We start from the raw sequence: 24,288 nt of genomic DNA, 5'->3' as shown, positions 1-24,288 counted from the left end.
AGTCAGTCGCCGAAAGCCACCTAATAGCAACCTAATAGCAGGCTAAAATATCCGGAAATATCATTCAAAATTGCTATCTATCTACAGTAAAACCTCGGTGATACGAATCTCGCGGGATCACCAAAAATATTCGTATCATTCGAAATTCGTATCACCAGAAAGTATGAAAAATTAGCATGCGACAAAATAAAGCTGGCGTACATTTTTATTTATTCTTTTTCAGGGCCGCAGCAATGTCACGAACAGCTCTGAATGATTGCCAGTGAAGTTTTTAGATGTCGGCAATCATAACCTGCACTCGTAAATATACGGCTCGTGCGCGCGTGTGTAATTACGAATCAGCTGTGCTGTGACCCGCGACAGCTAGTAGCTCTTTCCAAATCTTTTTAGTATTGTTTTCCGCATATTACCCAAGTGCTGCGGCGAAAGTGACTTAAGTAGCGCTTTGACGCGATAGATGAAGGCCAGAAAATTTTACAACCGTGGTCTTACGTTATTATTTTCTTATCGCAGTGGTGTTGAGGATGTTTTTCGAGAGATTTACGGCCGTGTCCGCACAAGTGCGTCCCCAACAGTCGTGCCTGTTGACGTTGTGAGGCCTATCTCCTTCGCCAAGACCGTCCTTGTCTTCTTTCGGTCCTCGTCCACCTTTCATAGGGTGTCTGATGCACGAGGACACCGATTGCACGGAGGACACGGCTTGAATTCAAAACGCGAAGGCGCACGAATGCGCATTAGGGCATCAAAGGTTCGCGCACACAATCGCGGAGGCTACGACGCCTCACTGGATGTTTATTCTGATCACTGTGTAAGAAAAGTATGTTTCTTACACCCTGATTCTGACCAATTGGTGGCGCGGCGCGCATGTCCGCGCTTGCGTTTCTGCTTCCGCACGTGTTTGGCGCGTCGTCCGCGACAGCACGGACAGCACATCTTCGTATCTACGCAGTAGCGTACGTTCGTATCAAACGTCGTGGGGTGAAAATCTGTTCGAAACAACCGTACTCCATTACATTGTAGGCCAATGGGCCTTGGCCGGGACCAAAGAAAAATTCGTATCACCCCGAAATTCGTACGAGCCGTGATCGTATCACCGAGGTTTCACTGTATCTATCTATCTATCTATCTATCTATCTATCTATCTATCTATCTATCTATCTATCTATCTATCTATCTATCTATCTATCTATCTATCTATCTATCTATCTATCTATCTATCTGTCTATCTGTCTGTCTGTCTGTCTGTCTGTCTGTCTGTCTGTCTGTCTGTCTGAGGCTGTCGCTTTGCTAAAAGATCATACATTCCAGTGCGCGCGCATTATGGTTGTCTATATTATGTCTTTTTTTTAATTTTTATTTTTTAGCGCACCGCAGAACTGCTATAAAGCACATAGGCTTCCCTGCGCTCAAGAATGAATGGGAATCCTCCTTACCATAAATCGTCGTGGGTAGCACTAGACGTACATCTGAAACGCCTGTCTCGGGGTTCTCGCATCACGAAGTATTCTAGGCGCACAGCTTGGCGAAATTCGTAAGACAATTATACATCATTTTTCATTCCGCGCAAAGCATAAAAAGACTCAGATAAAATGCATACGCCGCGACTGAAATTCTCCTAAGGCGCCTTGATAAAATCTAAACCGACCATTATTTGGACAAAACATGTTAACAAAGTCAACCAATGCGGCCATGGCATTTCTGCTGGATGTGTAAAATGGTATCTGAAATATGCTGACCGCTATATTTGGCTCCGAACACGACATTCATTATGGCTTCCATGAACCGAGGCGGCACACTGCTCGCCATAGTGAGAGTACGTATGGTACTCTAAGTCGCGCACTTTTTGTTCTAAGAACAGGATAACTAGTTCTAGTGCATTACACATTGTCCATTCCAGCTTCCCTCCAATCCATGGAACCGGGACGGCACACTGCTCTCCCATAGTGAGTGTACATATGGCATCATGTGACGTCGTCATTACGTGACAAATCACCGAAATTTGTGATGTCGTCAGACGACATGGTTGTTTGGTCAAACATGGGAGGATCGCGGAAGCAGCGTAAAACTACGTGAGGTGAAGGAAGCTTCACATGAAGGATTGAGACAGTCTTTACTTTTGAGCACAGCAAGTAGGGGCAAGCGCTGGCTTCACCTTTGCCGGTAAGGCGACGCCACAAATTCCACTTCACAATCTTCTTTTAAAACCGACTAAGCGAAGCGCGCTCTACTGCTCACATCATTATTAAGGCGAAAGCTTTATATGCCCCATCAAATGCGAATATTGCCCGCGTCCCGCGTCGGCGTGAACACGAGTGATGCAAAAAATCATCACGCGATGACGTCACCATATGACGTCGGTATATTCATGGTGGAGTCCGGCCTAAAACACGTGGGTTAAAAATTAGCGCAGCTTGCACAAAGTCCCGCAAGGTTGGGTGGCAGCAGAGCTGGTGAACTGGCTGTGGATTTGTGCAATGTATTTGTTATGCATTATGTATTATTTGTGTAGCGCATTTATTATGTATTACGCATTACGGGATGCTCACGGCTTAAACGTAGCATCTCTTGCCCATCGCTGTTATTGCATCCCATGGTGCACAAATCGCGCACGTGCTCTAGGAGCGAACCAGAAGAGTAAGAGGAAGACGAAGTTGAAGATAACAAATAGAGCGCGTGCCGGCTCATGAAGTTTAACGCCCCACAACCACGATATGATCATGAGAGACGCCGTATCAGAGGGCTCCGGAAATTTCGACCACCAGGGGTTCTTTAACGTGCACCTAAATCTAAGTATACGGGCCTCAAACATTTTCGCCTGCATCGAAAATGCAGCCGCCGCGGCCGGGATTCGATCCCGCGACCTTCGGGTCAGTAGTCGAGTGCCATAACCACTAGACCACCGTGGCGGGGCGTAGTCGGTCTCTCGCCTTCTTTTCAATATCTCTTTCTTCCATTTGTTACTTCTCGCTATCTCTTCCTGCAGTCGGTCTCTACCCTTCTATCTTTTTCTTTGTTTCTGTGTTGCTTTCAAACACTTTCTCTCTCTCTCTCATTTTTTCTCTGGTTTTCTCTCTTTTTCTCTACTTCTTCCTTTCTCTCTCTTTTTTCTCTTTCTTTCTATCTCTTTGTTTCTCTATCTCTCTCTCTCTCTGTGTAGTCGGATTCTCGCCTTCTATCTTTTTCTCTGTTTCATCCCTTTCTTTCTATATATTTCTATTTCTATTTCTAGGTTTTTCTCTCTCTCTGTACTGGTTCTCTCATCCTCCTTTACCACCACGTAGCCCTAACATTTCTCCTCCTCACGCTCACTTCCCTTTCCCACCCCCTTGCTGTACTATACTATGCAAGGCTATGCTCTGCTCTGCCAGCGTGCCTGGATAGCCGAGTAGTTAGGAGGCTCGCCTTTGGATCGTGGCTAGGCGGGTTCGTATCTCGCCTCAGCAAATTTTTTTTGCGAAGAATTCCTCTCTCTCTCTCTCTTTCTATTTCTTGCACTCGCTCTCTCGCCGAGTATTGCATCATTCGTCGGACTAATCGGCGCATGTCTTCTGGCAGCGGAGCGCAAGAGGAAGAAGAGGAAGGCGATGAAGAAGAGGACGAAGATGGCGCGTGCCAGATCGTGATGGTGATCATTTTCTATCTACGACACACGGCCAACCTCGACCTTCACGGCTCTGGTGTAACAAGTCGACGCACCGTGACGGGTGACGCGTCGTCGACGTAACTTCCGTACGGTATTACAGCACTGCTCAAAGACACTACATGCCGACGAACCTCGCGTCAGCTCAGCAACAGCCGGTTAGCACGCCCCCTCTATCGCCACCTCTCGTATCGAGTGCTGTAGCTCTAAAGCGTGAGATAAGCTATACACTGTAGATAAGCAAGTGTCCGAAGCATTGAAAGCCTCGTGAACCGAGGCTCAAACAAAGGTCGGAACCTCTGCGCCTGCCCTCCTACACGTCTCGACAGCTTGCAATGCCACTCGAAAGGCGACGTCAAAACAGCCCCACTACATAGCCGACTGTTTACTAAGGCCGAAAATAAGGGAAGGTTCGTATCGCGACAGGTGACCGATGCGACGAAAGAAAGCTGTCCAACACAGGGAAAGCGCGATAACACTCAACAATAGCGCGCAAACAAAATAAAAAAAAATGACCAAAAAGAAACAAGGACAGGATTTTAGAAGGACAAATGGAAGCGCTGACTTTGAATCGAGCTGTCAGTTGAAAAGTTAGAAAGTCATTTTATTCATTTATTTTTATTTACCGTATTTATTCCAATGTAGCACGAGATTTTTTTTCCAGATTTTTGCTTCCTAAAGTCGACCTTCGCGTTACAATCGAATGCCGAAGCTGAAATACTATTTTTTTTTTCTTCCTGGTCGCAATAAGAAGTCACCCCTCGCGTTACAATCGTAGTCGCGTTACAATCGAATAAACGCGGTACCTCATTCAGATACCCAAGGGGTGTTGAGGTGTTACGGAGCGGAGTGGTAAAAAAGTGCATATTCAAGAACAGCATGAACCGCCTTTCTTTTTGTTTCGATGCGAAAACACGCGATGCGAACCCCCCACCCCCGATCGCAGGCACACACACACACAAATATTTATAGTCAGTTACAATCAAAGAACAAACAGGCCCCGCCCACAGCTGTCGCTGTTCCACCCAGAGAAAAAATAAATGACCACCATCCCGCCCTGAGAATGTGAATGTCCAGCGAAGCTGTATCAAACACCATACATGCTGATGCGGGGTATCTTTTATTATTACTTTATAGTAATGGCAGTGATAATCGCTTTGTGGTCGCTGTGGTAGACCGTGATTGCTTCCGCGACAAGCAAGACGAATTTGTTCCTTTCGTACAGCATTATATTCAAGTTGTTGTTCTGGTGTCTTTAATTTCCGTGGTCTACCGGCTACCCACGGCAGTCTTATAATGAAATGAATCACTTGCTGGACGGGCCTCACTTTTATATATGAAAGCGGGAAACACGCGGGGAGAAGGAAGGCCCGTTTGACGTCATTCGAAGCCCCCGTGTGAAGTGCAAAGCAGCTGCAACCTAATCTTTACCGGGAACTCGTGGGAGGGTGTCCCCATTGTTCACAGGCGCCTTATCATCCATAATGCAGTTTTGATGCTTGTTTTGTGGGTTTCATTACTGAAGCGAATACTGAGCTCTACGCTGTATGTCTAATGGCAAAGAAAGATATGCCGTTTGCCTGCAATTGTTAAAGGGCCCCTAAACCACCCAGAGGTCGAAATTTAGTTGTAGCGATGCAATTGCGCACGAGTCTACAGCGAGCGCGTTCGTCGGCTCGTCTGTCCACCTCTCCGAATGCCCTTCCTCAGCGTCCGAGGTGAAAACGCAAGGAGCGCGCGCATCTGCTAGTAGAGGAGCACCCGAGCGCGAGCGTCTGTTGGTGGTTTCGGAGCCCGGTGCTTTGTGCTTACGCCACGTAGGCCACGTGGTTTTTGCCCACGCGTTTTTCTGCCCACGTAGACGAAACTGCGTGTGTGTGTGGGGGGGGGGGGGGGGTAGAGGTAGACAGCTTTGGTGTAAAAGAAGAAGACGGATTTCGCCTTCAAGCCGTCTTAGGCGAACGCATAACGGACCCTGTGAGTTTTATATGTTGAGAACAAAAGGTGGGCGATTTAGAGTACCATATGTAATCCACTATATGAGAGCAGTATGGCGTCCCGGTTTCACGGATTGTGTTCTGAAAAAATGTTGAACGATTACTATCAGTACTCTGTAGTACACCGGCTATGGGACACCTCCATCTGGGGCTTCGGGTACGGTTTGCGTGTTTGAATCCAAGGTATTGTAGTCGGCATCTCCCAGATACCACTTTACACATCCTTCAGAAATGCCATAGCCACACTGACTGTCTTTGTTAACGTGTTTTGTCTGATCTACTCTACATTTCCCATTTATGAGAATGCAATGGGAAAATTTCAAGCGCGGCGCATGACTTTTATCTGAGTCTTCGTAACGCTCTGGGGGGAATGAACATATATTTATAATTGGCTTATGAATTTCGGCAACCTCAGTGCCGAGAATGCTTTGTGATGCGAGAACCCTAAGATAGGCATTTCAGATGCGTGTTTAGCGCAAGGAAATCTTACAGTGCAGTGGCGAGGGAGGACGACATTATTGATTTCAGGCAGATTGCTGGGCTGGGCTCCCACCCAGGAGCTAATGGAAAAGACTGTGTCTCCCGGCAGCTTCCTCGGCCTGCTGGATCGCCCAGACAGAGTCACTGGTCCAGGCCAGAACTGGGCTGCGCAGTCCGCAAACGCGCCCGAAGGCCTTCGTTGGAGGCCGCGACCTCAGCATTGCTCATTAATGCTGGACATGCCCATAGGATGTGATCTAGTGTGGCTCTTGAGTAGCAGTACTGGCGTAGATCGCTTGTATATAATTCGCGATATGTCTGGTTCATGATGACGGGGTTCGTCTATGTTCGTGTCTGTAACTGCCGCCATTCAACGGACTGGGCCCGATTTAGGTTGGGGTGGATGGTGCTTTAGCAAAATATTAATTAAAAAACTATATTATAGACAACCATAATAGGCACACAGCAAATGTGTGATCGGTTACTAAGACGAAAGCCTCAGGTTGCTCGTTGGGCGGTGACCTTCGGCGAAACACGGCCGGTACACATGTGTGTACCTTTACCACCAACGGTTTCGTCTCCGTGGGCAGGAAAACGCGTGGGCAAAAAACAAAACACCAAGCCCCTAAAGCCACCAACAGACGCTCGCGCTCGCGCGCTTCTCTGCAAGCAGATGCGCGCGCGCCTTGCTTTGTCACCTCGGACGCTGAGGAAGGCATTCGGAGAGGTGGACAGACGAGCCCACGAACGCGTTCGCTGTAGACTCGTGCACATATGCAACGTCACAACTAAACTTCGACCTACCGGGTGGTTTAGGGGCCCTGTGAAGGCAAACAGCATACCTTCCTCGGCAATGAGACATACAGCATAGAGCTCAGTATTCGTTTCAATAAAGGAAACCACAAAACAAGCATCAAAACCGCATGATGGATGATACTTCGCTGTTAAAATTGCATAGATGCCCTATGCAATCATGCAATCGCATGTGCTCATTTCCGTGACGTCAAGCACCTTTCGCGTATATCAGTTAGGTGATTTTCTCATAGAGACACGCGTTAGTGCCACTGCATTTCAGTCAAAAAAACTTCCTAACAAACCTGAGCTAAAATTCCGACATCACTGCTCTATGAAACGTGGTATTTTATTTAGGCACGACGAAGTTCTAATTCTTAATATGCGTAGTAATTATATTAGCAGGACACAAGTACTCACGGTTAGAACAGAGGGCAGACTTTCGAAAATAAAAAAAAAGAGAGAAACAACCTAGCATGACTCTCGAGCCCATATGAATGACAGGCGCGCCGCAGTTCTGTATTTTTAGGTTGTAATCGTCTGGAGGTTCAGATATTTTCTTATAAGTCATTTTCTACACTCTGCGGCACGTCGTTCGGAAAGAAAGAAAGAAAGAAAGAAAGAAAGAAAGAAAGAAAGAAAGAAGAAAGAAAGAGAAAGAAAGAAAGAAGAAAGAAAGAAAGAAGAAAGAAAGAAAGAAAGAAGAAGAAAGAAAGAAAGAAAGAAAGAAAGAAAGAAAGAAAGAAAGAAAGAAAGAAAGAAAGAAAGAAAGAAAGAAAGGCAACAGCGTTACAGATCGGATTTCAGGATCAAGGGTCAATCCGTTTTACCTCCGGTGCCAAAAGCCTCGTCTCTTCCAGAACAACACCTTTCGACGGGAACATAAATTTCCCCCTTCGTTCATATCCTTCGTTCAGATCCTTATCTGGCTCGTGCACGACGACAGGTTGAGGTCGAGGGGTCGCTATCATCTGCACGCATACGTGCTGTGTCCGGCCCGATAATGTCGCTGGCAGCCGTATCGACACGAACAATATCGAGCCCGATTAAGGCAGAGCCCGAAGAATTTAATGAACGTTGCATAATCCTCGGCGCGCGCGCGCGCCGCGGATTAAAGTTTTTTCAAGACCCCGAGGCAGCGGCGATGTTCTGGGCACGAGCGTCAATAATCTTAAGCAAGCGCTGTCTTTTATTATTTTCGATATTATATACCATCGCCCGGCGGCGCTTCGCGAGAAACCGGGCAAGCTTAATTTATTATTTCAATATTTTTTTGCAGCGGCTCTGAATCGCAACTTACCGGAGACAAAGGAAACCAAACCGAGACGATGAAATCTCCGAAAATTAATACGTTCCAGGCGAAAAGAGGTAAATTACAAAGAGAAGAACGAGATGAAAGAGGACATGGACGCTCATGTTTAAACCATGACGAAATAAAATAGTGTTATCGTCCGGTCGCCACTTAGGTCGATTTCCATAAGCACGCCTTCATCTTCGGAGAAGAGAGCACCGCAAGCGCGTAATAAATGGCTACGACGCAAAGCGAGGAAAAAAATAACAAAAGATTCCGAGCCAATTTTACCCTCGCCACCCTCTCCCCACCTCCACCACACCAACTCGCTTCCTCTTTGAAACGAAACTTTAATAACTCGCATATTTCAATCTGCCACAACGAATGCAACTTTTTAAAGAATGGTGATGCACTGTGCCAACAAACACACGCGTTACACAAGGAATTTGTACACGAAAGGTTAATTAATTTGGCACAACAGCAAGAACTACAGCTTTTGACAATTGAACGTAGTAACTAGTGGAAAATTTGAAGAAAGAAAGAAAGAAAGAAAGAAAGAAAGAAAGAAAGAAAGAAAGAAAGAAAGAAAGAAAGAAAGAAAGAAAGAAAGAAAGAAAGAAAGAAAGAAAGAAAGAAAGAAAGAAAGAAAGAAAGAAAGAAAGAAAGAAAGAAAGAAAGAAAGAGTAGGTCAGGCACGCAGATTCCAAGCTTCGCTTGCCCAATTTTTCCCGATAGACCAAGGGCACCTGATAGTTTTAATCGTACTCTTCTGACGTAGTGGTACCTACAAACCACGACGGCATAGCGGTCGATCTTTTTTTGAGAGAGAAGCCCCCTTCACATAGCGTTCCGTTCTCGCACTTCTCCTCTATACAGAGTTGTTCTGCGGTGAAGCCACCGCATACACCTACCTGCCTCTGTTCTTCCTCCCTCCATCCTCAGCCATCACGTTTTCCACGCAATATAGGATATCATACCCGACTGCTACCCCTCCCCCCCACTTCCCCCCTTCCTACCCACACTGCGAGCTTTTCTTACGCGTCAATTGAGAAATCATCCACGCGCCGTGAACGAATCGCTTAATTAAACTGCTCCCCATCCGAGACGCGCCGCCTCGTCGAAAGAAGGTTTGTACGCGGCGCTGGCCGGCCGAAGTATGTATTACACAACATCTCTCTTCCACGCTCACCATCCCCTTCGCTTCCCTATAGCAAGCGCTTCTGCTCCTCCAGGTCCCTTTCGTATCGCACCCAGCGCTGTATCCCTGAGAAGACGACGCCTCCATCGTACGCGTCTTCATGAAACGCGCCGCACGAACTTGCCTAACCGTTAACAGTGCCGGCATTCTCTGCAATTAGGCCCCTTGAAGGTGTATGTATAATCGAGCAAAAGTGTAGTTAATGTGTAACAGTAAAGCTCTTCTTGCTCGGGCTAGTTGGTGCATTCTTGGATACGTATAGCAGGCCTGCGCGAAAAAGCACGGACGAAGAAAGGCAAGCACACAGTTCGAACACACGTTGCCCCCCCCCCCCTCAAATTTTTATATTGTGAATCTGTATAATACACGCACACACAAACACGCACGAACATAAAATAAAGGTGGTTAAACCCTCCCCTCTCCCCCCCCCCCCCCGAAAAATTTCTGGCGACGCCCATGGCAGGCGAGATAGATGATTATTGTGGTTGGGACAAAAATACTCCCCAAGAACACCCTTTATTTTTTATAGTGTAGCAGTGGCAACGCGATTACGATGTTGGCACTAACGATGACGACTATGACAACGCACACTCCCCAGCATAGAAGCACGCAATCTAATTCGTAGGAAACTGGATTTTGATCGAATAAAGTCAAAGGTCAAAGGTCAAAGTACCTGCACCATACCGGCGATCACCTGTATTAGACGACAGTAGCCGACACTATAGCCAACGATAACTAATAGCTAGTCAACGTCAATCAGCGCTGATAGCACGCGATTAAAATAAGGTGCTTGAAAATGGTCAGCAGTCGTCGTGGGCAAGATAATACCGGGTTAGAGAAAGAAGATGGAAGAGGACAGGTAATAGATCGTTTTCCAAAATGTAAAAGAAGAAATGACCCCAGCAAAGTAATACGTTCAAGGCCTCCAAGCATCGGCAGTTCTTTCAATATGGGGCGGTGCAAAAAAGAAGTGTCTAAGCCAAAATCCAAAATGTAAGCGGGCGGGATGATGAAGAGGAGGACTCGGTGAAGAATAGGATGAGGACGAAGGAGGTGTGAGCAAGGCGTTCGCTAAGGAAACGGGGAGTGTCGGCTGAGGCAAAAATCTACGCCCCCCCTCCCCCTCACCCCCTCTTCCCTCCTGCTCCCTCGTTTCGCTCCAACGCCGATCGAAAGCGTGGCAGAGTGATCGATCACTAACGGCCCCTGGCACACCGGTGAGGTGGCGGAGCATCCGACGCTGCTCAAAACAGGAAAGGAGGGGAGGCGTCGAATAAAGCGAGCGAGAGAGAGAGAGAGATAGAAAAGAACTAATAAAGAAACAAGCCAGACCACTTGAGAGTCTCAACGGCCCTCTCAGCTGCGATGAGGCTGGAATACGCTTCGTGCGCGCCACAAGAGGGCGAATCGCATGCAGCGCCGATGCAGTTGCAATAACACGTTAATTCCTTTTCAATATCAAAAGCTTGTTTTTAGTGATACTTTGCATGAAAGAGAGAGAGAGATAAATGACAATTAATAATAATAATAATAGTTGTCGGAGTTTTACGTCCCAAGACCACGATATCATTACGAGAGACGCCATAATGGAGGGCTCCGGAAATTTCGACCATCTTGGATTCTTTAACGCGCACCTAGATCTAAGCACACGGGCCTGTAGCCGTGTGCCTTAGTAAAAACGCGGCCGCCGCGGCCGGCATTCGATCCCGCAACCTCCGGGTCGGCAGCCGAGCACCATAACCCCTGAACCACCGCGGAGGGTTAACATCAAAACATATATGGCAAACATAACCTTGATGATCGCTGTGTCTTGATTGATTGATTGATTGATTGATTGATTGATTGATTGATTGATTGATTGATTGATTGATTGATTGATTGATTGATTGATTGATTGATTGATTGATTGATTGATTGATTTGTCATGTGACGCATCAGTTATGCAGTGTGGCGTATCTCAGCAAACTTTTTTTGTTTCTTCTCTTTGGGTTACTATTCTATAGCAACAACTATTTGCCCGGCGTCGTCTTACGACAGCCATCGTCGGCCTTGAATTGAGTCATATCCTGCAGACGTGTATGGAACGCCGAACGAGATGTCATTTCGCGGAGAGAAAAAAAAATGGAAAGCGTGTCGAAATGAAACTTTCTCGTCGACAGGCGACGATTGGCGGCGCGTCTAAAACAAAGAGAATCTTAAAGCAAGCGAAAAAGGAAGAAAAATAAATTTACGCGGAGGAGGAAAGAGAGAAAAAGAATCGAAGCACGCCAGAGCACAAGGAAAGTGTCGGACAATCGTCGGCTCCGTGGATCCGACACTTTCCGCGGTCAGTGTGGAAACGATTCGACAGCGCACTGGATACGACGCGACGTACGATAACTATAGGTGAGAATACAGAAAGTGTTAAAGAGAACTTGGTCGCCATCCGGCCCTCCGCGCGTGAATGTCCGGCAAACCTGTATCAAACACCACACGTGCTGATGGGGAAGTATGTTTTAATATTACTTTGGAGTAACGGCAGTAATAATCGCTTTGTGGTCGTTGTGGTAGACCGTGATTTGTTACGCTACTATTTTCAGCAAGACGAATTTGTTCCTTTCGTACAGCATTGTATTCACGCTGTTCTTCTGGTGTTTTTCATTTCCGTGGTCTACACATGGCAGTCTTAGAATGAACGGAATGAGTTGCTACGTGGTCTCCCTTACATATATGAAAGCGGGAAACACACTCGTGGAGAAGGAAGAGCTGTTTGACGTCATTCGAAGCCCTCGTGTGAAATGGAAAGCAGCTGCAACCTAACCTTTAGCGGAAAGGCGTGGGGGATGTTCCCGTTGTCCACACTCGCCTTATCGTCCATCATGCGGTTTTGATGCTTGTTTTGTGGTTTCCTTTATTGAAACGAATACTGAGCTCGAGGCTGTATGCCTGATTGCAAAGAAAGATATGTTGTTTACCTAGGACCCCTAAACCACCCAGAGGCTGAAAATTAGTTGTGCCGTTGCAGTTGTGCACGAGGCTACAGCGAACGCGTTCTTCGGCTCGTCTGTCCACCTCTCCGAATGCCCTTCCTCAGCGTCCGGGGTGAAAACGCAACGAGCGGGCGCATCTGCTAGCAGAGGAGCACGCGAGCGTCATTTGGTGGTTTAGGGGCCCTTTAACCTGGCGTTTTGTGTTTACACGAAATTTTCCGACCAACGAGAGGTACAGCTATGTTGTAAAAAAAAAAGCACTATACTCGGTTTCAACCTAAGAAAAAATGGAAGCTCCGCTGAAGCGAGGCGCACCTGCTCTTCGAATTTAAAGGACACTCGTGCTGGCCTGTTTCTGCTCAAACCGTAACTACGTTTTTCTCGGCTAATGTAAACACTACGCATATAGAGAGTCAAAAATTCGTCCTTGCAGCCTAAAACATTGCGTTACGCTGAGAAGCGCTGCCAGAATCCCTGACAAAAGTTTACAAACTAAAAGCAGCGACACAAACGGCTGTATGTATTGGAAAGTCAACTACCTGAAACACTTGATAAGCGCCCGACGTAACGAAAATGAGAAAGCGCTATAGACGGAGCATTTATGCAAATCCTCTGTGGGAGTTAGATAAGGACTTCGTGTCCGCCTCGTAACAAAGCTTTACTCAACAGGGCATAGAACACTCCCCACACAATTTCGCATGACGACGTCAATTCCCGCAGTGCGTGGAATCTTTCCGGAATAATGGTGTTTATTCTCAACTGAAATCTGACGTTCTGCTGCGTGTGAAATTAAAAAGAATGCGGTGGGCTAAAGAAAATGAGCGGACAGGGTAGTTTTTGAAAACCACTACAGCGGATGTGTTCTTGATACAAAAGCTGCGGATATATTTGTTCAAAATAAACCCGATTACCGGGCGCACCTTTAAAGTTCAAATAAGGTAGCCAGCACGTAGTGCTGCCGTCTCTCCTTCGGCTCCAATAGCAGTAGGCCCGGGTTGCCAGGTGGAGAATAATAAACAGTAGCCAATAAATTGGAAAATTTAGCTCTATGAACTAGCCTAAAAGTAGCCAACTTGAGATAAGGGTAGTAAAAGTTGTCAATGTAGCCACGCGTGCGTGAGAATGACTGCGACGTTTGCATTTACATTGCCATATAGAAGAGCTTTTTGGTGCAACATATAAAAAAACAGTATACACCAAGTACATTTCAAAGCCATAATTACTGAGATTAAAGGACAAATCGTTGACTTTAGCAACCGTTTCGTGCAGGATGCCGAAGTTTGTTGCGTCGTTGGCGAAATAACACTCAACTGACGCGTCTTGCGTGACTTAACTTTACTCAAAAGAAATAGAAGTACCAGCCTTGGGGCGACAATAAAAATGAATGCTGCATGAGTGCCCTCAAAATCACATTTGCTGGCATTGAAACGCAAGTTGTAATCACTTTAACAATCGTTTCTTGCGCGATTACAGAGTCTGAGCGGTTAATACTCTTGCGTTGCACTTCGTACTAACACAGACAGTTCGTCGGATATGCGATTTCCAATGTCGATGAGTGAAGAGCGCTCTGGATGCGGAGTGCTCTCGATTGTGCTGTTCCCTTCCAGTTACAATTTGAAAGCGCGTTCAACAATGTGTAGTCGCCAAATGAGGGTCCATGCAACAGTTTTCCTCCCGAGTCCCGCAGCCACGTATCTAAAGGTTTTTAGTTTGTGTAACGCAAGCACCAAATTCAATATTGGAAGCTGTAAGCACAACTTCACCGCATACTCGGACGCCAGCGCCTGAGACGTCACAAGATATTGATAATTTGGTTCAAATCTAGGCAACAACAAAGTCGCCAAAAAAGTAGCCAAGTAGCGAGACGTTTTTCCTGCAGCCACAAGCCTGGAAAAGTAGCCAAATTGACGCAAAGTAGCCAAAGCTGGCAACCCTGGTCTCGGGTGCAGTTGTAGGCATATTTGTGTGTTATTTCCACGCATTTGGGACTCTAGCTTAGAGCACTCCCACAGCTGAGAATTGAGTGCCGAAAATCATAATCTTTTGCAAACACTCCACCGTGAAGGCTTTGAAAGCCGCAAATGTAGGTGCGTGCAAATCCCCACAGTCGGTCACGATCTAAGAAAGAAAAGTTGCATGGCCCTTTGTGCATTTGCCTAAGTGCTACCGAAGACTTCTGATTTGCAGCAATTTTTGAAGCAGCAGTTTTCATTTTGGAGCAATTTGGAGCGGCAAAAATTTTCATTATGGAGCACTTTGGAGCAGGTAATTTGCATCTGGGAGTACCCTGGAACAGGTAATTTCACATTCTGGAGTACATTGTACAAGCAAGTTGCATTAAATTCAGACATGAGAATAATTATTGTAGGGCTGGGGCGCGATTGTCGATGTATCCACCTTGCGGGTCATCCACTTCGGCCTCCACTGATTGGCTGATGCTCGGTGAGCAGCGCGGCCCCTGTTTCCGGTCCTTCTTCCGTGACGTCATTTTAACGTCACGAAGCTTTCAAAACTCTCAACAAAAATGAGAAAGACAGAACGCGTTTCACCTCAACGAATGCTGCCCCCAGAGATCCCCTTTCGGACGCACACCTCGGAGGCCGTGCATAAACTCTAATCACGTTAGCCCTTGAATTAGGTTTAACGCGATCGCCCGCCTGACGCACCTTCAAGTTCGGTACGCATTCCTTGCATCGTTCTGAAACCTCTGAACACGTTCATACGCAAGTTCAGGCTTGTCAAGTTTGTTTAAGTGTCCTGTTACTGCACAGTTCGTCCACTTTCTTTCTCAATTTACGCTAGGAATGTGCTGGCGGGTTCGTCGACGTGATGCACCGAACCTGGCATGACGTCATAGCTCGCCGTTTTTTTCGAGTAATTGAACGTGCTGCGCCGAATTGGACGATCCACAAGGTGGATACACCGAGAATCGTGGCCCTGTTATGATTGGCTAGATGCATATATCGTTTGGTTGCAAATCATCGGTTGCAACGAAAAAGTTGGGGCAGCTACGTATTAGTGGTGCGAAGACTCAGGAAACAGCGTACCTGGTGGAGTTCCCAATCTTTTCCTCTTCCTAATCCTCACTTCCCTTTCAAACCCCTTGCTGTACTATATGCTATACAAGACTACACTATTCTGCACCCTCTCCCCTCTTCCTTTCCCTCCTCCACACCCCCACTTCCCTTTCCCATCCCTTGCTATACTATACTATACTATACTATACTATACTATACTATACTATACTATACTATACTATACTATACAAGGCTATGCTGTGCTTCACACTCTTCCCTCCTTCTCACCCTCCCAGGTTTATCTCTCTTATTCTATCTCCTTCTTTCTCAATTTCTTTCTCTTTCTGTGTCTCTCCTCTCTTTCTTTTTTCTTTCTATTTTTTCCTCGTTCTCTCGCCCACAGCAAAGCAATCATAAGGTTCCCATGAATGCTTGTTCTATTAGCGTGCCTGGATAGCCGAGTGGTTACGACGCTGGCTTTCGGACCGTGGGTACTAGGGCTCGAATTCCGCCTCGCCAAAAAATTTTATTTTGCTTTATTTACTTTGCCCCTCCACTTCTCTCCTCCTCATCTTTTCCTTCCTCCAACTCGTTGTTAGGCGACGCATTGTGACGTCATCGCTCGGCGATGAAAGGCGCGGTTTCTGCGAACGCCGCCGGAACTAACTCAAGCTGGGCCTTCTGACAGTGGGCCTTCCGATGCTAGGGCCGGCAGCCATCAACGGGCCCGCTACTGACAGCTGCGCATATTAAGACGAAATATGCGGCTGCTCCGACCAGGAGACAAGCCTTTATTAATGAGATCACATTAAAGAAAAGCTAGAAAAATATTCATATATATGCACCCTCCCACTCACGGTGTCGAAAGGAACGGAACTTTTTTTCCTTCTTCTTTCTCTTTTTTCATGGCAAGCGCGATAGATACATACTTGGACGTGCTGGTGGAAGCGACTACGAAAAACCTCTTCTGGTGAAGATTCATGGAGAAAGTACTTGAGAAGTGTCAGCATGTTCCCACCGTTCGCGTTGCTGTTCTGTGGTCGCAAGATTTCATTTTGTTCTATATAAGTCTTACTATAGGTTTCCCAGATTTCGTTCCGAAGTGTCCAGAAACAGAAGTGACAGACATTTTAGCGGTACGCGTGCAGTCATTATTACACATTGCCTTAATTACGTGCCTTGCTCCGCTTGAAAAGAGCTACGAGCAGCGTTTCTGGAACAGACGACGTCAACCGATGAATCGCCGCCGCACTTGTCACCGATTGGCCTAGATGTCATGAGGCTCTGCGGAGAGCCCGCTCTGCTGTCGAGCCCACTTGCGTAACTGAAGCTGCATCGGCACCGTGCATGGCATCATGGCTTAATTAATCAGGACCCACGTGCAAGCACTGTTTCGCTTGCGGAATAACCTTTGGTCCGTGATTGTAACTTCGGTGGCTTGAAGATCACGCTTCACATATTTTGACGCAGCAGCAGAGCGACAGCGGGCGATAAACGCGGTCGAACCCGAGGCTCTGGCGCAGTTTGGCGTAATTTACGTCGCTATTATCAGGATGGCGCAGTAAATCCAATTCGGCGCATTTGGCGCAGGAGTGGAATCACTGCTAAGACGACTCGAAGGCATAAGCCATCTTTTTCTTCTCAATCGACTGGATTGACCCCCCCCCCCCCCTCTGGAAGCTATCTGCACCCAACGTTGTTTTGCAGTGCCCCCGGGGGTCGGTCCACTTTTGAACAAACGACGGTGTCATGTGCTGAGGTCACGATATTGGCGACCTATGACGTCACGATGGCGTTTAAGGTGACGTCATCACGTGACGGCGATTTTTCGCATCACACGGTTTGACGCCGCCGGTCCCTTTTCGCGTTTGACGAGGCATGTAAGGCTTTCTTCTTAATATAAGATCCATCCACAGCCGCTGCCTATACACGCAAAAAAAGAATTTCATAGATGCTCCATCCAATCACGATCCCTCATTTCCGTGACGTCGAGCACTTACGCGGGCTTAAGGTGGTGGAATATCGCGATAGATATACACGCTGGTGACGCTGACCTTCGACAGGAAGCTCAGGAAACTCAGGACAAGTACCATCAGAGATTCTGACGAAAATAATATTTTCGTGAGAATATACACACCTTTGTAATCGCGTTCCGTTGGCGTTCGTTGGGCGTGCCACCGACCTCGGGCATGCTACCGACCTCGCATCGTGGAACGCGAAGAAAAACGCTGCGCGTGTCGTGTCTTCCCTGTAGCCTGGCCGTTAATTCTCAGAGGGCGAGCGGGCAACGCGGTCGACAGGCGCGCGCGAGAAGGGAGCGTAGGAGAGAAGAGAGAGTGGGAGGGGACGCGCATGCGCTGGCGCTCATCGTGGCGTTGCGCAGGAGAGAATGAGGCGCGCGAGAGAGGGGAGTGGAGAGGGGGAGTGGTGAGGAGGTGTGTGGAGAGGGATTGCGCATGTGCAGTAAGGGTGGTCACGCCGCACACCACCACCACCGGATTGAACTCCGCCATAAGATGCTTCGCATCTAATAAATGCAAGCTCCGCCAGCAAAACTGCGGCGCGCTGGTCAATCGCCCATGCTAGAGAGTCATGCCACCTGGTATCCTTTCGAACTGTAAGCGCTTTTTGGTGTGCTAATGTAAATACCACGCATATCGAAAACTAAAGGTTCGTCGTTCCTAGCTAAAATATGACTTTGCCTAAGCAGGAAGGCCGGAATCTCTGACGAAATTTGCCAGGACGATCAAGATTTCTACTTAAAACCAGCGACACGAACATGTGTCTGCATGGCATGACCAACTATCTGAAACACGCGAACAGTGTTTGATTTCTTTTCTCCCTGCAAGAGCAACCACAGCCATCAATGGGACACTGACGCGACGCAAATGAACAAATTTGACTGAATGAAAAGTGAATGCACAATCCCTCTCGGTCGCACACTGATGGCTGTGGGTGTGGAGCTTTAGGTTGTAATAGGGCGCCTCGATGCCAGCGTTCCTACGAAGGAACGCTGGCATCGAGGCGCCCTAGTTTGTAACCGACTATAGTGCCGACTGTCCACTCTTATGACACCAACGTTCTTTCCATTCAGCTTAAATCCAATGTTAGTTGTATACGTTCTTTTTCTGTCGTCTTCCTCTAATTCGCCAACGGCTGCGGTCAGTTCCAGCCGACTCGACGACTCCTCAAATCCAATGGAGCTTGCTTTCGCGCCTCATATTTTCGTTATTTTTTTTGTGTGTGCTTACGTAATAACGCGCCAGGCGAAACGTTCAGCGACCATCGTACGCAGTCTTCGCTGCTAAGGGCAGTCTCTCCCAAAATTGCGCGCGCCGACTGCGCAATGCACGCAAGAGAAATCGAGCGAATCCATCTTCTCCTCCCTATTGTTCCTCTATTCTTTCTTTCTCCGATGTTTCCCGCCTACCTACGTGCTTGATCATCGTGCCGGTTGCGAAGTCCCACGACTCTTCCTTCTTTTTCTTTCTTTTCTTTTTTTTTTGTCATGTCGTTGTTTGCCTGGATTCGCATTAGCGATTAGATGCGTCGACGAAATGCCGATGTATAGGTACTTCGAAGCACGGCGCGAATGACTCGTATACTCGATAGTCGGAGACAAACGCGGATACATCTCCTACGGAGTGGAGACCGCCCACCCAAAACGCGAACACCAAAGCGTGGCACTTGTGACGCAATCGAAGAACGATCGAGACGGTACGTAGGTTAGTCATGCGTGCCCGCGCCCTTTATACAGGATGGCTCCTTAGGTGGTTCTTCTGTTGCTGTTGTTGTTGGCATCGTTTATGTAAGATGTTGGTGCTTCCACTAGGGCCGGCTGGTCCTTTTTCCGTGACATAAATAAATATAAATACGAAGAAAGAAAGATTGAAAAGAAAAAAGAATGATTGGGGCAGATACGCACTACTAGTGAGAAGACTTGTGGGAACAGCGGAGATGGTGGCCTTCACCGCTCCCTCGTCCTCACATCCCTTTCCCTACACCTTGTCATACCGTAGTATACACGGCTATACTAGGCTTTACCCTCCCCCACCTCCTTCCTCTCCACCTCACGCTCACTTCCCTTTCTCACCCCCTTGCTGTTCTATAGGACACACGGCTATGCTATGCTTTCTTTCTCTCTCTTTCTTTATATCTCTCTGTTGTTCTTTCTCTCCCTCTATCTTTTACTCGTTCTCTCGCCCATAGCAACGCGATTATGTGGTTCCCTCCCATAAATGCTTGCTCCGCTACAAAGCCTGGATAGCCGAGTGTGTACGAGATTACGGTATTTCGTTCGCCTACGGACCGTGCATACCCGGATTAGAATTCCGCCTCGCCAAAAAATTTTATTTCGTTTTTTTTTTTCATTTCTTCTCCTCCTCCTCTCCACTTCTCCTCATTTCCTTAATCCAACGCGTTGCTAAGCGACGCATGCCGACGTCATCGCTCGGAGAGCGGCGGCGTTCGTCGACATAGCATAGTCAGTCGAATGGCCACAGGTTTTCGCCGAACACACTTTGGAATTTACAAAGTGTCCTACTTTTTTCTTCAAAGAACCGACAACCAGTTTTGAAGGCACCCGTTTTCTTTAGCGCAATGGAAGAGTTTGCCGGTCAGCGTGCCTAATCACGGAATAGTAACACGGAAAACGCCGTGAAACATTTATAATCAATTTTTTTCAATCTGCGGCGACTATGAAGTATAATAATATTATCTGGGGTTTAACGTCCCAAAACCACGATATGATTATGAGAGACGCCGTAGTGGGGGGCTCCGGAAATTTCGACCACCTGGGGTTCTTTAACGTGCACCTAAGTACACGAACCTCAAACATTTTTGCCTCCATCAAAAATGCAGCCGCCGAGGGCGACTATGAAGTCGTATACGCACAGCACATGTTACAAACACCGGGAGATGAGCGCGCGAGCGGTCCGTGCGTAGGCGCGTTGTGTTGGTGCGCGTGCGTGCACTCTGCGCGCATGCGCCGCAGCTCGACACGTTCCACTAGTGGCCGCGAAGGCAGCGTCGCGACTCAGCGTGCAACTCCTTTTACCTCGTAAGGAGCACAGAATGTAGCGGGGATGGGTAATAACATACACACTCTAATGTTGTGCACTAATTATAGTGCACATCAGAGCATGAGACTAGGTACCGCGAAGTGAACGACTCCACAATCGAGCTGCAATGGTGTTCCGCAAGGCTGCGCGACATATTAGTCTTTTTTTTCTTACTTTTACACGCAATTTAAAAATATAAATCCTACTCAGATCTGGAAAAGCATGCCTGAATCTGTCACTATAATTCACGGTCTTTTCATTTCCACCAGAATCTAATATCACTTTGTGGTCAGTTGTTGGTGTCTTTTTGAAGAGGCTCTAAAGAAAAAAAAACGATTTTTTTTTTCATATTAGTAAATTGCTCTTTCACAACTCCAAAATCACCACGCTTGCAGCGAAAAGACGCCTTGTAGGCCTGAAAGCGCACAAATAGAAAATGCGGGTGGCGACGCCGCCAATTCCCGCACCAAACGTCGTGATGTCATATATTTTGACGGCATCTAGTAGGTCATCCGTAATTCTCAATTGGTAAAAATGAAGTACATTGTCCCCTGATGGGGCCATAGACTTAACACACCAAATTTCAGGAAACTTCGATGAGCCAATGCCGCTAAAATACGAGAGATACACTTTGAAATCCTTTAGAAATGAAATTTTGACGTTGATTTTATCTTCTATTAATAAACATGTGACGGTGAAATCAACTAGAGTTTTCGGAGTACAATTTATCAATCAAAACCGATTAATTGATTCACTTTAGCGTCCCTTTAATTAGTCGGCAAAACTGCATGTGTGGCCTGCGCATATCGATGTAACAGAACATATTGTGAGCGTGTCGAAAAATAAACCGTGACTCATTTGTCTGGTACATTGTAGCAGTACCTAAGGAGAATGTATACTTGAGACACATTCGTACTAGCCGTAAAGACACGGCAAGGAAGTACAAGCCCTTTAAGAGAGAATACACTTACCAAGGCCCCGGTAAGCCCAATCCGTCGCGGACGCATGACGAGAGCCGCCTGCAAGGAGGAAGACAAATACCATTAATAACGAAAAAAAATTTTCCCGCATGAAGCAGCAGATAGCGGGCAAAAAAAGTATATCTGAAGAGAAAGAAATTTACACCACATGCAGTAGAACTAGTTAGGGCATGAGTTATGGTGTGTGCGCACGTTCGTGCGCATGCTTTTCAACTGTTCAGCTATTCTGCTTCTTCTGCGCTCACTAATTCCACCACTGTATACAGTTTATTCTCCAAGGTTATTATCAAAGCAACGTACGAGCGACCCTTCATTATTACACCTTTAATAATATGGTTTCTTACAGCTCAGTTGGAATCTATTCCTGCAATTTTGGATAATTTTTTCCTGCTCTAGCTTTTATCCATTTTATTACGACAGCAATTACATGCTTTCGACGTCGTTGTCGCCGTCATGTTCCGTATAAAAATCAAATCGGTAACAACGCCCCACGCATCGTATGTTCTACGCGCGAGTAAAAGCGCGCGAGCGCAGCGGACAAACTTGGCTGAAGCACAAATGAAACGAGCCGGCCATCTTCGTCGAACGAAGGCGCATGCGATAAAATCACCCCGCGTGCGATGTTATGTCGGATACCGTAGCCGTAAGCGTAATAGGTCGGATAGGTGGTGCCATCTGGCGGGACCGAGATCGTCCAAGCAAGCATTGAATTGTTATTGCAGTAACCTGGCGCATTTTACTTCTCTGCTAGCGTAGATTCTTGGCAGCGGCCTAATAGCGAATGAACTGCCTTTTTAAACTTTTGCTTCTACAAACACAACAGGCGAAAACAAACAAACGCATCTACAACTTTGGTTGCACAAAGCGTCACAATATATGGATACCATCGGCCGTTAACCCTGTATTCCGTAAACCCTTTGCGTAAACCAGAATAGCGGATACATTAAATACTCGAGGGTGCCTTATGCAATCGCCTAAGACGACCGGAAGGCAAAGGCATCTTCTTTTTTTTCTCAGTTGATGTGATCCTTCACCCCCTTTCCCTGAAAACGTTCTGCACATAACATGGTTTTGCACAGCCTCCGAGATAGGAAGCTTTGCAAGCTTTTTGCATCTCACCTTTTTTTGCATTGCCTTCGTGGTCGGCTTACATTTGATCAAGTGACGATGGCATGTGATGACGATGTCATGTGCATAGGCGTGCGCAGAGGAGGGGCAGGGGGGCGGCCCCCCCCTAATCACCTAAGAGGGGGAAGGCGCGAAATCTGCCCCGTACATTGACTTAGTAGGGTGGGGGGGGGGGGGGGACGCTGCGACGAACCTTTGCCCCCCTAAGTGGGGAACCCTGCGCACTCCTATGGTCATGTGACCACAAATTTTGGCAATCTGATTTTGGCGACCATGTCCCATGATGAAATCACGTGGGGAAATCATCGCGTGATGATTGTCGTTTGCATCACTCGTGTTCACGCCGCCGATGCCGACCGTCAGTTTTCGCGTTTGATGAGGCATTTAGCTAAGGCTTTCGCCTTTAAACCTCGGTTGTTAAGGCGAAAGACTTGCATGCCTCTTCGAGCGCGAAAAGTGACCGGCGTCCCGCGTCGGCGTCTCCCGTCAACGGCGACATACGAGTGAACCAAGAAATCATCAGGTGATGACGTCATCATTACGTCACAGTGAGGTAGCACGAAGGCAGTGCAAAACCAGGTGAGGCGTACTCCCATCCTAGAGGCAATTGCACAAGTACTTTAGGTGCAGAATGACTTCGGAGGATGACGGGGCAGGAACAATTATACACCGACTGAGAAGAAAAAGAAGATGGCTTTCGCCTTCCAAGTCGTCTTAGGTGAGTGCATAGGGACCCTGTGAGTTCTTCACTCACAACGCCCACTACCACACGAATTCACTGACGGGCCACCTCCTGTGGACAAGTGCCGCAGCTGAAGATCATCCTGATCATGATCATCATTCGAGCAGCCAGCATTTCGACAGGATCCCGCTATTGTAATAAACGAGCTCGGAACCAACAAGATGACCAACCAACGCACTTCTCGTTTTTTTCCTTTTATCTTCCTTCTTGCTTTTAAATCCCGCGATCATATTGTTCCCGGATTATTACCTCGCGGACGACATCCTAATACGAGAGGCTCATCATCCTCAGATCGCCCTCGCTTCTTTATTAATGAGCACCGTGCACCGATAGCCTCTCATAAATTAATTATGTTTTGCAGTCTACATCCGCACAGGCACCAACGAAATTCATACGCGGCATCATTTCTGGTTTGAAAAGCGACGCCGGTATTTTTTAGGAGCGTTTGCTGCAGCCCACCAACTCGCTTCATTTTCTCTTTCATTTCATCTTATTTACCGTTAGGACAAAACACCATTATAAGGAAGAGGGGGGGGGGGTGTCACCAAGTAAAAGAGGTAAGAAATCGTATACAGCATTAAAATTAAATATGTAACAAACCAAATCGTTTTTGCTCTCTCTCATCTATCTATCTATCTATCTATCTATCTATCTATCTATCTATCTATCTATCTATCTATCTATCTATCTATCTATCTATCTATCTATCTATCTATCTATCTATCTATCTATCTATCTATCTATCTATCTATCTATCTATCTATCTATCTATCTATCTATCTATCTATCTATCTATCTATCTATCAATCATTGTGTCTATTCATTTTCGGGCTTAATCTCGTTGTTTGTGTCCGGACCCTTTTATCCTGAATGTAATTCATTTTATTCCTAATCCTATTCCGGAGCTCGCAAGTTAGGTCGGATTGCGTTCGCGCTTCCAATTACTTTATTCCCGTTTCCCTAAGAGGAAAATAAAGGAGATAAATCCCTAAAA

At 46.9% G+C, this 24,288-nt stretch overlaps 1 long non-coding RNA gene across 1 annotated transcript in view; it reads right to left on the bottom strand.

Annotated features, from left to right (window-relative positions):
* LOC119407326 (uncharacterized) overlaps nt 1–24,288 on the bottom strand; it is a 261,752-nt gene that overhangs the window by 66,842 nt on the left and 170,622 nt on the right. Inside the window, exon 3 of the long non-coding RNA XR_005186677.2 lies at nt 21,416–21,463. This is a non-coding gene — a long non-coding RNA (uncharacterized LOC119407326). The remainder of the gene's footprint in view (nt 1–21,415; nt 21,464–24,288) is intronic.

Source organism: Rhipicephalus sanguineus, chromosome 10, assembly GCF_013339695.2.
Source record: "Rhipicephalus sanguineus isolate Rsan-2018 chromosome 10, BIME_Rsan_1.4, whole genome shotgun sequence".
Taxonomy (NCBI): Eukaryota; Metazoa; Arthropoda; class Arachnida; order Ixodida; family Ixodidae; genus Rhipicephalus; species Rhipicephalus sanguineus.
This window is presented reverse-complemented; position numbering and strand designations above follow the sequence as displayed.